The sequence below is a fragment of the Muscardinus avellanarius genome (genome assembly GCF_963383645.1).
Source record: "Muscardinus avellanarius genome assembly, chromosome: 2".
In the NCBI taxonomy this organism is placed as follows: Eukaryota; Metazoa; Chordata; class Mammalia; order Rodentia; family Gliridae; genus Muscardinus; species Muscardinus avellanarius.
The window spans coordinates 109,428,783-109,447,520 of NC_137787.1; the positions used below are offsets into that span (position 1 = coordinate 109,428,783).

The 18,738-nt window shown below is 45.3% G+C and overlaps 1 protein-coding gene across 4 annotated transcripts in view; it reads left to right on the forward strand.

Moving 5' to 3' along the window:
• Positions 1-18,738, forward strand: part of ARHGEF4 (Rho guanine nucleotide exchange factor 4) — a gene marked incomplete at both ends in the record, with an annotated part of 133,112 nt that overhangs the window by 82,609 nt on the left and 31,765 nt on the right. Inside the window, one exon of one of the 4 annotated variants that reach the window (XM_080690289.1) lies at positions 341-607. The exons of 1 other annotated variant lie outside the window; for it this stretch is intronic. Of the gene's footprint in view, positions 1-340; positions 608-18,738 lie in introns of those variants that run through there. 2 more of the 4 variants (XM_080690290.1, XM_080690291.1) reach the window with 2 other exon arrangements.

The window sequence follows — 18,738 nt, forward strand, 5'->3', positions numbered from 1 at the left end:
AATCCCCGCGGGGAGAACGCGGCCCCCTCCCGGCCCCCTCCCGGCCCCCGGCGAGGACCGCCGCGTGCCGAGGCTGCGCGCACGCTGGCGGTGGCGCTGCGGGCCGGGGCCCGGGGTCCCGCGCCGTGCCCGCGCCCGGGTCTGCGTGCGCGCCTGCGTGAGCGCGAGCCTCCCGCCCGGCCCGCGCCCCGCACCGGGGCCCTGCGGAGCGGATGCGCCGCGCCCTGGCCCGCCGGCTGGGCGCCCGGCCGCCCCGCGCAGCCCGCGATGTCCGGCGGCCCCGAGCAGCGGCCGCGCGGCGGCGGGGATGCGGCCGAGGACCCCCCGCCCGCGCCGCGCCTGTGGCTGGAGCTCGGGCCCGCCTGCGCCGGGCAGCAGTGCCCCAGCGAGTCCAGCGGGCGGGCGAGCGGCGACCTGGGCACTAGCAGCGGCAGCAGCGCCGGGCTGTCCCCCGCCTCGGACTCGGACAGCAGCGGCGTGGTGTGCGGCGGCCGCGGCGGGGGCGTGCGAGGCGCCCTGTCGCGCTCCTGGAGCCTGGAGAGCCTGCGCTCCGCCGCCGCCGCCTGCGCCTCGGCCGGTAAGGGCTGCGCTCGCCGCCGCTCCCCGGGCCCCGGGCGCCCTCGCCTCCAGTCCCCGGCTGCCTCTCCCGCCGGCTCTTGGCCGCCTTCGTGTTTTCGGTTGCTCCTCTCCATCTCCGGATCCCTTCCTCCTCTTTGCTGCGCCCTTCGTATTCCTTTCCTTTTTCCCGGTTTCCTTACGACCCCCCCCCCCCCCCCGTTTTCCCTTCTTTGGCCTACTTCTAGCGGTGGGCCACTTGTTACAGCCGGGACCCTGATGGCCTATCGCCCACTGGAAGAACTGAGTGTTTAGGGTGGGACTAACATTGAGCCCCCGGATGCGCTGTTTCCCTTCCCCAAACCGGTTTTGACCAGGCACAGGTCTGGTATTATAAACTGCAGCTCCTTGACCTCTGGGAAGGTGGGAAGATTCCTCACCAGCTGAGGGTGTGCCAGCCTGTGCCACCTGGCTGGAGTGTGCCTGGTCCTGGCCCCAGGACAGAGGCTCCCAGCTCTGGGGGCATCTTCCTGGGCTCTCGGGAACACTAGTGATTTCGGGAGATGAGATTGATGGGGGATCTCTTAGAACTGTGAGCTCCCTGCCTCTCCTCTGCCTGTCTGGAGGACCTGGGTGCTGCTGGAGAGGAAGACCTTGGTTCTAAATAAACAGAAGGAAGTCCAGAGATGATTATGATGGTGATCATCTACCTGTGGTTAGTTGCTGCACTGGTTTCTTTATATTTCACTTCTTGCAAACATTCCAAGAGCATTTTGAGCCTCCAGGACAGATGCTGTCTGGAAATCAGAGAGGTAATACACCTCTCATGCCTCTGCACAGATCCGGGGTGCTGCCTATGAAGACTGCAAGGCCCCCACACAAGTGTGGGGCAAGACAGTGTGCCAAGCTGGAGCATCAAAGCCAGAGAGGAGCAGAGGGGTGTGAGGACAGCCCTGCCCTTCCTGGCAGGGAGGAGAAGGAAAGCTCTGGCTGTCAGGATTGTGATAGCACCTTGAAGGACAGGTCCATCTAGAGGTTGGCCTTTGCTCTGTGGTCAGTGGGGTTGGAAGTAAGGGACATGCTGGCTTCTGTCTGAAGTGCTACATGGCTCCAATATGCTCTGTCCCCAATCAGACACACGAAATGCAGAAGAGGTGACAGCTCAGGCTGTCTCCTCCAACCGAAAGATTTTTGTTGCTCTGTAGCTGTGGTTACTTCCCATCCCTTGGAACTTTCCTAAAAATTTCTTCCTCTCTTCTCAGGTACTTAAACAGAACCAATTGAGAAAACCAAGGTAGAGGAAACCCCAGGTGGGGCTGCTTTAAACAGTCCCCCCCCCTTTTTTTTTGCGGGTCTGGGGATGGAACCCAGGGGCATTTGACCTCCGAGCTATACCCCCTGCCCTATTTTTTATTCTTTATTTTGAAACAGGGTCTCATTAAGTTGCAGAGGGCCTCACTAAGTAGCTGAGGCTGTCTGCGAACCGCGATCCTCTGGTCTCAGCCTCCCGAATACTGGGATTACAAGCGTGCGCCACCACACCCAGCTCCTTCTCTGGTCTTTTGCCCAAAAGATTTTTTTTCCACTTCCAGAGTGAGAAGGCATGCTTGCTACCACCTCAGCCACTGTGAACCCATCCCAGAAAGACTCAGGGAGGTGGATCTAGTCTCTTGTGAGTCTCTTCCTTTCTTTCTTTCTTTCTTTCTTTCTAAGGGAATATGTATCAGCGATACAGAGATGGTGGAGATTCAGATTTTTAGGCAATCCAAAATCCAGAGACTCACCAGCGCAGCCCAGGGACACTGAAGCAACCCTTAGACTTTCAGAGACAACAGTGATATTTGAATGAATGTCTGGAGTGGGAGGAGCACAGGTGGCCCCTTGATGGCTCAGAGCTGGCCGTGCTGTGGGCAAGGTTTAGAGCAGCCAGTGTGATGTCTGGCCGTGGGCGCCAGCCCCTGGCAGGACCCTGGGCCGAGGTAGGTTCCCCTGTCGCTAGGTGTGCGTGTGCGGCTCACTGTCCTGTCCTCACCTGTCCGCTCCCGCCCTCCACTCCCTGCCTATCGCCTCGTTCTTGAGCCCTGCCCGGTACTGATCAGCATGCAGTATGTAGAAATACAGCCTTGTGTGCTGTGGCCATGCTGTGAAGCTGTTGCCTTTCTCAATTGGATTTCTGGACAGAATTAACCTTGATGCCCTAAAACAGCCAGAGAATACAACAAACCAACTCTCTTCTGCAATGTGCCTATTGCCTCCCTTGGGTGGAATCAAGGAAGCAGGCACCCCAACAGTTGTCTTTGAATTTGTGGCTGGGATGAGGAGAGAGAGCAGGACGTGATGGAAAGACGAAGGGAGATTACATTTTGTTTTAGAATATTCTGTATTCCAGGCCCAGCACTCCCTGCTCATCTAGATATGAAAACAGGCTGAGTGAGCAGGGCAGTAACTTATCTACGATGGCCTGGCAAGGATGGCCCGGCGAGGCTGCGTGTAGACAGAGCCTCGGGCCTGGATGGTGCAGCGGAGGCCTTGCTGGGCCCCGGGGAGGGCCGTGCTGGCCCCAGCACACCACAGCCATGTTCTGGCTCCTCAGCCTGGCTGTAGTTACTCAGCAGTTGCAAATGAAGAAGTGCCAGCTTCTCCATTTTCAAAACCAGGAAATTAAAATCCAAGGCCTGACATCGTTTCAGCTAAACTAAACCCCGTGGTTCTAGTCTGAGGTACAGATTTGAGTGGGGCAGCCGTCGAGCTGGCATTGTGTGCTCTTTTCTGTTTGGACAGAGGATGGCATACACATGATAAAGCATGTGTTTGTTTAATCGGACTGTGTTGATCCTTAAGAAAGACTAAGAATTACCAGTAAAGGCCCCTTAACAAAGCTTAAACATTGCTGTATGAATGTTTTGTGGTTACTCCCATTGCTAAACATTCTACAGTTCTTAGCAAGAACACCAAAGGCTAGTTCTGGGGCCTGAGGCTGTGGTTCACTGTGGGCAGAGCATTAGGCAAAAAAGCCATGCAGGGCCAGTAGGTTCTTCTTGTTTCCAACACACTGCCTGAATTTTAAGTGTCCAGCATTGACATTTTGCACTGAAATGGCATTCATCCTGCTGTGGAGGAGACTTCCCTGGAAGGCAGAATCATAAAATGAAATGTATCGACAGGGCAGAGTTTCCACAGCTCGTCTTTGTGCCTTACTGTTCTCCTCAGCCCTGCGCACCCTCGGGGACCACTTTGCTGCTACTTGGCTGAGGCTGTTAAATCCAAGTTCTGGATACTTCTGGGCTTCTGAGGCTGATAGTTTTCACTGCCTGTGCTTTTGCATGATCAGTGATTATTTCTTCTTGGGAGAGAAGTCATTCACTTCACATCCGTCTGCCAGCCACTGAGGTACACGCCTGACTCGTGTGGGCATTGGGTGCACAAGCAGGCACCGCCCTTCTTGCAACCAAATATTAACTTAATGCCTGTTCTCGGCACAGTACTAGGCACTAGCAATGATAAATGAATCATACAGGCTTCTTGTCCTTAAAGAAATCATAGCACATGAGCTGGGCACAGTGGTGCACACCTGTAATCTTAGTTCTTGGGAGCCTAAGACAGAAGGATCACAGGTTTAAGGGCAGCTTCAGCAACTTAGTGAGACCCTGCTTCAAAAAGAAAGGAAGGAAAGAAGAAAGAAAGAAAGCACAGCACAATGAGATACAGGCAGTGATGGTCCATTGTGATAGGTGCTCTGATGGATATAGACAAAGCAGGATGATTTGTTCAGGGTGCATCCAGCCGCCCTCAGCCAAGGATCTGCTGGAAGGACTCACAGACCTCAACAATGCTATTACCCTCATGGTTCTGGTGTGTTACAATGAAAAAAAAAAAACCTTAAAATCAACAAAGGGAAACAGCACATAAGGGGGTCTAGTAGGGACCAGACCCAAAATTCCAAGTGTCCCCTCCCCTGGATTCACTTGAATATGTACACTTAATTCACCCAGGAATGCCTTATGACACAGCAACACACACACACTCACACACACACACACACACACACACACACACACACACACACCTGCCAACCAGGCTAACCTTAGTTACTCAAAGCCCCCACCATAAACCCCGTTGTTAGTATAAACCCTCTGGCATAACTCAAGGCTCCAACTATACAAAAACTGTTATCAGGCAGGATAGCCCAATGACTCTAGGGTCATCTTCAGGGTTGGTCAAGGGCTAGTTCTTTCTTTGGGGTGTGTAGGGTCTGACTATCCCCAAGACTTGGCTGCCTAAACGAGGAAGCGCAAAAGAGGTTTGATATTATGGGCAAGGCAGGACATGGACTTAGAGGTCCAGAGAAAACCTTCTGTAGAAGAAAGCATTGCCTGAGCCTTGGCACATACAAGTTAGCTGTGGCAAGGACCAGAAAGCACAGCGCTTCTATTCTTCTACACTTACGTACACAGACACAGAAGAATGAATGAAAGGAGAAGGCTGTGCTGCTGAGCATGTGCTGGATGCTGCGGGTGCTTTCAGTGCATGGCAGATGCAATGGATGACTACCCTGGCGAGGTGAGGCTTCCATCAGGGAGACCTGGCGAGGCTCCTGGCTAAGTGATAGAGATTACCCATGGTACTCAGACGGGTGGGCAAGCCACAAGCAGAAAGTCAGTGTGGCCACATTTCTTGCTTGCTCGCTCTGCTTTCTTGGTATGGATTTATTACCAAAGTTATATAATCAAAAGGTATGCTTTTTAGTGTACAGTTTTAAGAGTTTTGACAAATATGTGCAGTCAGGTAACCACCAATATCATCAAACTACAGAACAGATTCATCAGTCCAGTAAATAAGTGCTGCCCCTTTGAACTCAAGTCCTTTCCTCTTCTTCAGCCCCTTGACAACCTGTTCTCCATCCTTATGAATTTGCCTATTCAAAAATGTCATAGTAATAAAGCCCTATCATATATCACCCATTAAAGCTGGCTTCTTTCACCTAGTGTAATGCATTCGAGGATTATCCATGTTGTTGCATGCTATTGATAGTTTTTATTTTCCTTTTAATTGCTAAATAGTATTCCACTGAATGGATATACCACAGTTTGTTTATCCATTCACTAATTGAAAGATATTTGGATTGTTTCCAGTTTGGGGCTGTTACAAATAAAGATGCTGTACATATTAGTGTATGAGGCTTTATATGGATATAATCTTTCTTTTCTCTTGAGTAAATTCATAGGAGTACATTGTTGGGTTATATGGCAAGTATATGTATGAACAGATAAGAAACTAATAAACTCATTTGCAGAGTAGCTGTACCATTTAGCATTTCCACCAGCAAAGTATGACAGTATCCATTGATCTGAATTCCCACCAGGACTTAATGTTGCCATTTTAATCCATTCTATTAGGTGTATAATATCTCATCAGTTTAGTTTGCATTTTCTTAATGACTAAGGATGTTGAGCATCCTTTCATGTGTTTAGTTGCCATGGGTACATCTTCTTTGTTGAAGTTTCCAAATCTTCTGCACAGTTTTTATTGGCTCATTTGTTTTCTTCTTGTTGCATTTTAAGAGTTATTTTTACATTTTGAGTAGAGTACTTTTCCAGATATATAATTGACTTGCAAACATTTTCAGTCTGTAGTTTGTGTTTTAATTTTCCAAGAGTGTCTTTTGCAGAATGAAAATCTGTAATTTTGATGAAATTCAATGTATTATTTTCTTTTTATAAGACATAATTTTGGTGTGTGTTTGGGAATATTTTTTCTTAACTTGAAGTTACAGAGAATTTTTACTGTGTTTTCCTTTGGAAGTTTTTAAAGTTTGATCTGGGGTCTATTTTGAGTTAATTTTTATAAGGTTTGAGGTAAGGGCCACAGTTTTGTTTTGGTGTGTGTGTGTGTGTGTGTGTGTGTGTGTGTGTGTGTGTACATGTGTTCATTTGTATGTGGAGTACCAGGTATTGAACCCAAGGGTGTTGTACCTCTAAGGTACACCTCCTGCCCTATTTGGTTTTTTGTTTTGAAGCAGGGTATGGCCTTGCACCTGCTCTTTTCCTGTGTCACCCTCCTAAGTACTGTATTACAGAGGTATGCCACCACACCCTGGCACACAGTTGGTTTTTTTGAATATGCATTTGTAGTTCTGTAGTGCCATTTGCTGAAAAGACCTTCCTTTCTCCATTATTGCCTTTATATCTTTGTCAAGACCCTTGCACTTTTATGTATGTGTACATTTCCACGCTCTGTTTGAGTCCTCTAATTCTGCTGCTGTTTTTCAGTATTGTTTTAGTTATTTTTAACCTTTCCATGTATGTTTTACAATTAGCTTGTCAACATCCTCAAAATCCCTACTTGTGGTTTTGAAGTGGATTGTGTCACATTTATAGATCTCCTTTTGGAGAACTGTATCTTAACTGTGAGCAGTCTTCCAATTTATAAGCATGGTGCATCTGAGGCTAGGAAGCCAAGCCAAAATGTTCCCACCAGGTACAGCTTGCAGCACCTATGGCTTTTGGTGAGTTCCTCTCTTCCCAAGGTTTCCAAAATATCCTAAGGTTCTGGGGCCTGCCACAAAGTGGTTTTGTTTTTGTTTTTACTAATCTGTTAAGCAGGGGACCTCCTGGCACTAGGCCAGTTTTCCCAAGAGGACTTTGTAAGCACTGGCTCCCTATGGTCAGCCTTAACTCCTCAAGTGTCTGCTTGCATTTACTTGAATGGGCATCATTTTGAAATATGACATCCCAGGCCAGCCTAGTTGCATAACCAGTGTTCCCAACAGATATCTTGTTAACAAGGAGAACAGGTCATTATTAAACCTATGCAAGTAATTAAGTTGCCATGAAATAAGATTGGGTAGTAAAAGTTTCCAAAACTGGAGGGATTGAGCAGGGAGAAAAATATACCATTTCCGGATGGTTCATTTCAGTTTACAAAAGCATGGTCTGTGAAATAGTTATTTATGAGTAAAAGATAACTCAAAAAAAAATAGGTGCTTCCTTTGTATCCAGGAAATAATACTTTAAAATATCAACAATGCTCCAAATAAAAGCCACAGTCATCCTTCCTAAGCTCATTCAGTTTCATGTCATCTTTGCTCCACTCCATTTTGGATTTGCAGTTTCTTGAACTGGTCCACTCTCTAGTAGCTCATGACTCTGGTCTCAGTTCTTTACATACTACCATCACAGCCTGCACCAAAGCCACCTGACACGGCCCTTTTTTCCGGAGCTCTGTGATGGTCTCCTTTCTGAAGGGAAAACACTCAGGCTGGTACTAAAGCATCAGAATGAAGCAAAACAAACAAGTAAAAGCAGTATTGGTAAGCTACCTGTAAAAAACTTAAAGTGGCCATAATTAACTTATTACCGATCATTTTCAAAAACAAAAGATTTGATGAGAGCTCATAACAAGATTATTGCAACTCACAAGCAAGTTCTATTGTTTTTGCAGTATGCACAAGAAAATAAAGTCAACCTAAAAGGTTAGATAATATGAATCAGTGATTAACCCTATTTTCAGAGACAGTTAATATTGAGTCTAATTTATAAAAATGAATCAACCTTTACAGAGAAAACACCTTCAGATATAACAAATGATAATCCTGACAAAATAGTACCATGAATATAACAAACATATGGTTAGACAATAGCAAGATTATACCATGAATAACTGAATTAAGAGACTAGGTAAGTCTCGCATGAGGCCTAAACATCTGTGTACTACTGGAACTTCATAGGTAAGGGATGTGTACTCCCAGCTGAGAACCTCTGGCCTACTAGAAGCGAGATTCAAAGTGAAGAACTAAGGCTGCAATCGGGTTGACATTTTATAAATAAATGAAATTGTAACTGATTACAGCGTCTGTTGTTATATGGCACCAGGCACCAGGGCTGTGGTCAGTGGAAGCACGTCACAGACAAAGAGGGTGTTGGCATCTCTCTAGGGATTTCCACTCCCCATCTAGCATATGATTTTTGCAACATTTTTATTTATATTTTACCCATAAAGTTTTAACCTAGGGAAGGTTAAGTATCTCTCCCAATGTGACAGTTCTTCCTATTCAGCTTCTCAATAGTAACATATCAAATAAGCCTTAATATTTCTAGCCCTTGTCTTTTTTAAAAGGCAAAAGAACAAATGCATTAGGATTTTCCAGGGGCATTCTGTAAACCTCAAAGACAGTTTTAGGCCAGGCATAGTTTTGCATGGGAGGCCGAGAAAGAAGGATTACAGGTTCATGGCCAGCTTCAGGTACTTGTGAGACCCTCTGCAACGTAGTGAGACCCTGTCTCCAAATAAGGAATAAAATAGGTCTTGGGGTATAGCTCAGAGGTAGAATGCCCTTGGGTTCAATCCCTGATACTGCAAATAAAGACAGTTTTTTCAAGTATTTGAATTTGGATAGACAAAATATCAAAAGTCGCCAGCAGATTGAACACTGATTTAGGTAGGATCATGAATTACCCAGAACAGTACTTAGCTACCTGTTTAAGCATAGTGACAATAAAATATTTTTAAGTTAGCATGATTATAAAGAACTTGGCTTTTCCCTAAGTAAGAAAATTTTAAAAAATTAGTCAAGGGCATGATGAAGTTACCATAAAGCACAGGAAATGATTCTGATAATATAAAGACTTTCTGCTGCCTGGGCATATGAAGCAACAAATAACCCTTTACAACCTCTTTATGTGTGTGTGTGTGTGTGTGTGTGTGTGTGTGTGTGTCACTAGGGATGGAACCCAGGGGCTTTCTACCTCTGGTCTACAATCCCATACCTATTTTATATTTTATTTGGAAAGAGGGTCTCACTAAGCTGCTGAGAGCCTCACTAAGTAGCTGAGGCTGGCTTTGAACCTGTGTGATCCTCCTGTCTCAGCCTCCCAAATGCTGGTATTACAAGTGTGGGCCACCACGCCCGGCTTCTTTACAACCTCTTAATAAGAGGTTTGCTTCAGTATTATATCTTTGAAATTATCTAGGTATCTATTTAATATCTATTTTTTAACTCCAAGGTTTTAAGTAACCTGAAAATTTACTGTTGAAGGTTTGTTAGAATAGTGATTCAATTTGATCAAACTTTTTGTAATCTTTAACATATAATAGAAGTAATAAATAGTATTACTATTTCCAATGAGAGGATAATAGAAGTAATAAGTTATATGTTAAATAGTGTTACTTTTATTAATAGTTATTCAGTCAGAAAACCTGTATCAACATACCCAGGTATAAAAAAATCTACAGATCAGAGAAGACATAACTATATTTATTAAGCTAAAAATTAAAAATATTCTTATTTGTCAAAGATTTATCTAAATTATGTGAGCCTGGATACTTTTAAAATTTCTAATTTCTATATAATATCTCATCTATTTTTTCTCATTGAGAGCAATTGAGGTTCGTTTTCCTTGTAATTTTAGGAATATTCAGTTTAGCTGAGCATGGCACCACAAGCTTTTAATAAACACAGCCACTTGGGAAGCTGAGGCAGGAGGATTGCAAATTCAATTCCAGTTTAGCAGGACTCTATTTAAAAAAAAAAAAAAAACAAGCTCTGGGGATGTAACTTCATGGTAAAGTGCCACTGGATGCAATCCATGTATGGAAGGAAGGAAGGAAGGAAGGAAGGAAGGGAGACATGGAGAAAGGGAAAAGGAAAGGAAAGGGAGGAAAGGGAGGGAAACAGGAAAGCAGGCAGGCTGATTCAGTTTGTCCATTTGTCCAAGTGTTTACTTTTTTCTAAGCCAATCATAATAAAATTAAATTTTGTATCAAATTTGGGAATCCTATCTGGAGTTAAGAAATTATTATATATACAATGAGAGGAAAATGTCTTTCTGAACTACAGACCACACAGGGAGAAAGCTTATAACTTCAATTATAAATTTCAGTCATGGGTTAAGCATAAACACAGAAATAGAAAACTCACCAGCCTGAATATCTGCTTTCCAGCAGGCATGAAATTATTCATTGATTTGAGCTCAAGATAGACAAACAGACCAACAGGAAAGACTAACAAACTATATTCTATGTTATTGATACCAGACAAGAAAAGATCTTTGTAAACCATAAGTCTGTTCATAGAGATCATCAAATGGTCACAGCATGAGACCCAAAGAAGGTAGCCCAATTCAAATGTGTACTCCGAAGAAAGAAAAACCAAATGTTCCCTATGCTGTGGTCATATTTGAGGTTGGAGCACTGGGCCAGGAGTGGGGCACAGGAATGGAGAGGCCTTACCTGAGGGGCAAGCCGTGACCCACAGGTGAGCCCAGCTCAGCCCAAGACAAGTCTGGAAGAGAGGAGACAGTTTCATTCAGGATGTTGCAATAGGGAGAATGCTCAGTAGTGAGGAACGACTCGAAGAGTTTTATTTTCTAGAAAGGGGGCATCATTGAAGGTAGATTAAAGTGGGGTTAGTCTTAGGACCTGGGAGGGCAGGTTGCCTTTTGTGGCCAGCCTCTCTGAAAAGGCAGAGGATTTCTCTGCTCCCTGGCAACACTGGGCTCAGACAAAATCCACTGTTGTCAGAATCCTTCCCTCCACTTGGGCTTCAGAAGTGATTGTGTGGATTTGAGTTTTCTTTTGGAAGGGTTTGGTAGGATTCAACAGTGAAGCCATCTGGTCCTGGAAAACCCAGATGTTGCTGGAAGGTTTTTGACCATGAATTCAGTTATTTTAATATGTGTGGGGTTAAGGACCATTGATAGTTGAGTATTCCAAGAAATTGGTCCATTTCACTCGTCATCAAATTTATGCATATTTGATATTCAGAATACCCCTTATTATGTTTTAAGATATTTGTTCTCTTTTATTATTGCTATTGGTAATTTGGATCTTTCTTTTTTATTTTTAAATTCACCTGACTAAAAGTTTATTGGGTTTTACTGACTTAAAAAAAATAACTAGCTTTGGGGTCCATTGCTTTTTCACTCTTGTTTTTCTGTTTTTAATTTCACTGATTCCTTCTTTTATCTTTACTATTTCCTATATTCTTAGTTTATTTTTCTGTGCGTATATTTTTAAGGCATAAGTATAAAATTGATTTGAGATTTTTCTTCTTTTATAACAGAAGCACATAAAGCTATAAATCTTCCTCTAAGCACTGCTTAGCTGTATCTCACAAATTTTACTGTGTTGCATTTTTTGTTTTATTCAGCTAAAAATACTTTCAAGTTTCCTTTGTGATTTCTTCTTTTTATCTATAGATTATTTTAAAATGTGTTTTAAATTTCCAACTAGTAGAGATTTTTCTAAATATCATTATCAATTTCCAGTTTTATTTTAGTGTGGTCAGAGAACTTACTAGAATGTACTAGGAGGGAGGGAGGAGGTAGCAGGATGGGGTTAGGAGAGAATCACAACCGGAGATGCTGTCACTTTGAATCTCACTACAATGTACAATCATGTTGTACCGATAAGATTCTTTAAAAGGTGCACATTTTATATGATTTAGTAACTTAAAATGTGTTAAGCTTAACATAATGTTCTCCAGGTCTTTCCATCTTCTTGCATATGACATGATTTTGTTCTTCTTTATTGCTGAGAGAAGGGACATATGTTTTCTCTAATATGCCCAAACTAGGGGGTATTAGGAATATCAGAGAGACTCCAGATAATGGAGGGGAACCCTCAGGAGAGCTAGAAAGGAAGGGTAGGAGAGGAAGAAGGCTGAGGTTGATTAACTGGAGGAGCGACATTCGAATATGTGTATAAGTGCGATTGTAACTTGGTCAACCTGGACACTCATTGTTGGGAAGAGGAGGAAGGGCAAGTGGGGAGGGAGGGCACCAAGCACTGTGTAACTCTGTGCCATCTTCAATATGATCCACATAAAAATAAAAAATAAAAATATATAAAAATATGCAGAAGCTAGGGAGAAAGTGGGTGATAGGAGGAATTCTAGATGAAGTAGGAGATTCTATAGATGAGCAAATAAGGCGACCTAACTGAGAGGGTGGGAGGGGGGAAGAGGGAAATTCTCTAAAGCACATGATGTACTTTAACAAACATATCAATGTCAATCACCAAGCCAAATATGAGAAGGAGGGAGGGGAAGGGAATGGAGTGGGTATTAGGTAAGGGCTAATTGGGTGATGTGTGCATGTGTCTCCACCATCTTGTATCCCATTAAGATGTATGACTACAATGCAACAATAAAAATTAAAAAAATTTGTATTATAAAATTAAAGCAATGAACCAAAAAAATGTGTTCAGCTTAATTTTAGAGCCCAGAATATCTTAGTTGATGCTGGGTACACATGGATCATTCTCATTTCAGAATGATCATCATCATTTCTATATAAGTAGACTAATTATGAGTCCATCAGGAACTGAACTGAGCTGGGCTGAGCTAGAGAGAACAGAGCTGCCAAGCTCTGGAGTGATCTATTAAGACAGGAAGCCAAAATGAAAGAGCAGGCGCGTCTCACATGGTAACAGGGACACATTGTGAGAAATGCACTGTTAGATGATTACATGCTTGTGTGAACATCAGAGAATGTCCTTACACAAATCCAGGCTGTGTACCTAAGCTATATGGGATATGCATTTGTCATACGACCTGTGCTCCGAGGCCATGGGGAGCAAAACAAGGCAAGATTAAATCAAGCACAGGAGAAAATGATGCAGTCAAGAGACATGATAAACACCATCATTTAAGACTGCTTTTACAAAATACAACATACTATTTTCCAATAAACATTTTTTTGGTGGTACTAAGGATTGAACCCAGGAGAACTATACCTCTATCCTTATTTTATTTCTTATTTGGAAACAGGGTCTCACTAAAGTTGCTGAGTCTTTTTAAGTTGCTGAGGCTGGCTTTAAACCTGTGAACCTCTTCTCTTAGCTTCTCAACTACTGGGATTAGGATTACAGGCATGTGCCTCCATGTCAGGCTAGAGCTTTGCTTTTTTATTTATGAAATGGGGTCTTGCTGAGTTGTTGACAGTCCTTAGCCAGGAGCTGGACTCCTCGTCTGAAAGATGTAGTGGTGACTGTGAACTAGAACACTACCTGTGGGGAAAGATAAGGAGATGGACCTTAGAGATGTTGTGGAAGTGGTGTTTCTAGGACAGATGTAACAGTTTAGTGTCAGGGTTGGGTTTCCTGGGAAGCAGAGCCAGACACAATTCAGAGTGCAGGATGGTCTTGAAGGGGTGTCTATGGGAGGGAGAAGGAAACAACAGAGGGCCGAGGAGAAGCCCAGCCGTGATGCAGACCCAGCCACAGCCTTTGTCATCTTCCCAGGTCCTGGGGAGCTGAAGTGGCCCTTTAAAGTTGCCTCTGGAAGAAGATAGCCATTTCTAACCTTTCCCATTAGCCTGCCACTGGATGCCTGCCACCTGGGAATGGGTGGACAGTGGAATCAGTCACCAGCAGGCCAGCATCAGGCAACAGCAGCACCATAGGGCATCTAGGTGGGGTCTCTCAGGAGCAGAAGGGAGGCCTCTGCCACTTCTAGGGTGGGGTAGGGTGGGCCTGGGGGATGGAGGTGCTCACTGAGAAGGCAGGGGGAGGAAGAAGCCCAGTTTGGTCCTGGGCGTGTTCCTGACATGAGACTTAAATCAACAGTGAGGATCAGATCCTCTTCTTCCAAGGTCACAAGGATCTAATTGTGTTCAGTTTTTAAAACTCTTCTGTATTTCCTGATGCTTTGACAACTTGGGGTCTTGTTATCCTAGAGAGACTGCCTGTACTAGGACTAGCTAATTCTTGGAGGTGGTAAATGCCCACTTGTTGGGGTGACAAGTTAATTCCTCAACTTAGAAACTCAGGATCTGCAGAGTCCTTGGCTAATGTCAATGAAAAGGATTTCAGCACACACCAGTCGACAGAGAGAGGTTTATATAGGAGAGTAGGAAATACACATTCAAGGGAGAATGAGGGAGAGAGACCTCCTGGGGAGTACAAGTTCTTTTCTTATAGAAGACTTTCACGGGGTGGGCTAGAGGAGGTGGGTGAGGGTGACCTCAGTCCAGCAGTCCCGAGGCAGTTTCTGGTGGTCTGGCCATCCTCAGGGTCCTCAGGCTGATCAAGATCTTTATTATCTGACTAACAGATAAGCTGGCAAGTGTCCTAAATTATATGTTTCTCAAAGTAGTGTATCTGTCTTGTTAACAAGGCACAATGCGATTATAGTTTCTTTCATTTAACTTTGGGATCTACAGATTTCCCAGAAATTTGGGAGAGAGAGGACTGGGAAAGAGAACTGGTTTGGGGAGTAGAGATGCAGGCATTTTAGCACCAGGTTCTTATGTTAAAGTTATATTTTACTTTTCCTTACTATTCCTATCTGTCTCCTTTATACCTATATATTTCTTGTATACTACATCACACCCACAGAGCATCATCAAACACAAACCAGCCATCTCAGAGCCTGCACCACCAGCCATGTCTTCTGTAGGTCTCTTACTTGCTGGACCACTGTCCCTGTCCTATGCACCCCAGGGACAGCCACCACAGCGCAGGGCCTCCCAAAGTGATTCAGGAAAACCCACCTTAAGTCTGCTCACCTACCCCACCTGGTCTTTCCCACAGAAACCACAACAAAGGCCTCATCTACATTACCCCCACTCTTTCCACTTTCTGATCAACTCTGGCATTTCCCCTCATGGTACTGCATGCACGGTAGGCCATGCCCCCTGTCAGCAGGGATCTTTCAGCGAAAACGTCTTCCTTGAAGACATCATTTTCGAGTCTGTGAGTCTTACCATCCATGGTCAAAGCACACCCTTGTTGCACTTAAAAACACTAGTTTTCCTAAATATAATAACAAGGTGAGCTTGGCTTTCCAGCCTGGTACCTGGGCATCTCTCTTCCCTCTGCAGTTAGGAGCGCAAGGACACTCCTGTGGGTACGCAGTGAGGTGTGGAAAGGCCAGTGGCATTTTAACCAAGAAGCCTTTCACTCCATTCTCACTGCAGTTCTGTTCTGTAGGTAAGAAAAATGGGAGCTCACAGAGGTGAAGCAACTGGCCTGAGGTGGCCACCTCACCTGCTGGTTGGTTGAATTGTTTGGATTTGACCTCAAATCTGCCTGATTTTCATGCTTCTTCCATTCTGTCTGACTCTGACCCAAGGTTTTTGTTTGGTCTTCAGAGAACAAATGAGAAAGTATGGAGAGGCTGCCCAAGGCAGTGAGAACAGAAATGAAACTCGAGTTGTGGTCCAGCATATCCAAGAGCATGTGAGCTAGAATTATCAGTCTTGAGATATTGTGGTTGTCTGCTCTGTGTTACTACAGTGAAACACATAAAGAGAAAAGGTTCATTTAGCCAGGATCAGAGGCCCTACTTGTTTGGCCTCTGGAAAGGGAGGCAGATGGTAGCACATTATTGTGGGAATGCTTGTGTGTGGAAGAGCTCACACCTCCAAAGGGAAATCAGAGAGGCCAGGTCACACAACCCCTTCCAAGAGCACACCCCAGTGCCCCATGGGCCTCCTATCACATCCTATCACCTCCCAGTAGTGCTACCCTTCGGCCACAGTGGGCCCTTGAGGACCACATAATTGCATCACACCCAAACCTTAGTGGAGATGAAGGGTGGAGGAGGAGACCCGTGGGTCAAAAGAGTTTAGAAAAGGCAGGTTAAAGCTCTCAGAGCCGGTGATATACTTATCTGCATTACAGAGCTCTCAAAAGATATCTGCTCAGTGTGTGTGTGTGTGTGTGTGTGTGTGTGTGTGTGTGTGTGTTGTATGTGTGTGCATGCCTGATTTTTTTCTTTCTTCCCAACAGCCTCGTTTGTTTGCTCTGGAAAGCAGTGACTTCCCCAAGTCACCCAAAGCAGCTCACAGTATCCAAGGTCAAAGTGGCAGGCCAGCCCCATAGGGAGTTCAAGTCTTTCTTGTTCCCAATTCCAAACCCTGGGGAGGATCCTGACTGCCTTCACATGTGTCATCACCTGAAAGTCTGCACACTTTAAGCCCTGGGTGAGCAAGACAGCTGGTGCTCCAGGAAGTGTCTACTCTCATTTTAGTGAGACTCCTGTTTCATTTGAAAGTGCTATTTATACAGAGGAAACAGAGAAGACACAGATTGCTAGAAGGCATAGCCCAGACAGGGTGCTAAGGTGTTGAAAGGGGAGAGGCCCAGCAGTGGGCTGGGGTGGATTTGAGCTATGTGCCTGTGGAAGTGCAGCTGTTCTGTGCACAAGAGGAGGTGAGGGACCACCATGGTGACCACAGGACCCTCCACCAGCAACCACGTGGAGCCCAGCAAAAAGAACTAAGATGCTGCCGACAGGACATGCTGTATTCAACCTTGCCTCTGCTTCAGTTCAGGTGGTGATCATCTTCCAAGAGAGCAGGGGTTTGAAGGGGCTAGATGTAAAATGCAGAGGAATTAGGGGAAATAAGTGGCTTCTTCATTGTTTGCAAGTCCCTGCTCTCCCAGGACCTCCTCTTTGCTGCCTTTGGACACTCAGCAAGCTTTGAAGCATCGTGTCTTCTTCAAAGCCAGCAGCAGGCGAGCTCACAGGGCTCCAGGTGGTCTGCAGTGACAGTGAGGTAGAGTTAGGAGAAGCCCATTCTCAGCCCTGAAAAGCAACAGGAGACTGAGAGACCAACTTAAACATGCCCCCACTCCTATCCTGACCCAGTATGCCAACTTCAGCTTTTTGCACTTCCTTCTTGTCTGTTTTGCTTTGCTGTATTCTCTGTGATGCTCCAGCAACCCCTGACCCATGACCGGGAATGACAGCTCCTGTCCACCCTTGTGCATGGCCCCAACGGTGGCCAGTCACTGGCACTGACCTCGCCTGTCCTGCAGCCCGCGTGCCTTCCCAGGAAGCAGGGAGCCTGTGAGCTGTGCACATGACCAGCCCACCATATACTCTGTGCAGGTCCAGGGCGACAGCTTGGAGAGATGAGAGGGCTGCCAGATGTGCCTGGGTTCTGGAGGAGCTCCTCTTGGGACAGAGATGGTGGCTAAATCTGTTCTTCTGTTAAAGTGGCCTCCTCTTTCCAGAGCTGCTTCTCATGGGGATCTTGGGCTGAGCTTGTAGACTCCAGCAATGGGCACTATGAGCTGTGTCAAGGCCACATTGGCTGTGGGGTTTAACTGCAAAAGCAGCTTGCAAGTTGAGTAAAAGACAAAGATTATATTCTAACCATCAAATCTGGTTTTTAAATTTATTATTTTTTTTAAATGAGAAGGCAAGCTGGGTGTGGTGGCTCCTCCTTGTAATCCCAGTACTTGGGAGGCTGAAACAGGAGGATCATGCAGGTTCAAAGCCAGCCTCAGTTACTTAGTGAGGCTCTCAGCAACTTATTGAGACTGTTTCCAAATAAAATATAAAATAGGTCTGGGAGTGTAGCCCCGAAGTAGAAAGCCCCTGGGTTCCATCCCCACTACCGCTGCGGAAAAAATGGGAAGCCAAGCACAATGGTACACCTGTAATTCCAGTGCTTGGGAGGCTGAGAGGAGGATTGCAGGTTCAAAGCCAGTCTCATGAACTTAGTGAGACCCTCAGCAATTTAGTGAGATCCTGTTTCCAAAATAAAAAATAAAAAAGTTTGCTGTATAGCTCAGAGTTATAATGCCCCCAAATCCAATCTTTAGTACCACACAATAAAAGGGAGGATACTGAAGTATTGTCAAAAATAATGGCTGTGAGAGCTACACAGACCCTGGTTTGGATCCCAGCCATGCCCCTTACTGCAACAAATTAACAAGTGACTTAATTTTTTACACTCAGTTATCTCATGCTGAGGGTTTTCATAGGATTAAAGGAAACCATGTGTGTAAAATAACCAGTTTACTGCCTGGCACACAGACAGTAGATGATAAACTTGTGGAATGAATGGATCTCCAGTAGAGAAATACGTCAGTAAGTTTGCTATGGCCAAGTAGCTCTTCTGTGCCTGGTGAACACCCAGGGAACTTAACGTCTACCTGCAGCAATGGAAAGGGCCCAGAGACCAGGGTCCCTCGGTGAGGACCAGAGACCCCCCCTCCCTGCAGCCCTGAGGAGGCTCCAGTGGGAAGAGCGTGTTGGGGAGTTTCCTGTACCTTTGGAAGCCCAGCACTCCTTTCCAGATCCGGGGAGGCAGGCTTTCTCTCTGGCAGCAACTCAGGTCCTGTCTCAACAGCTGGACTTGAGGACCCACTGTGAAATGGTCATCAGAAAACAAGATCAGATCTGGGGTTTAATAAATGTGAAGATTTCACTTTCATGGGTTTTTTCTATTA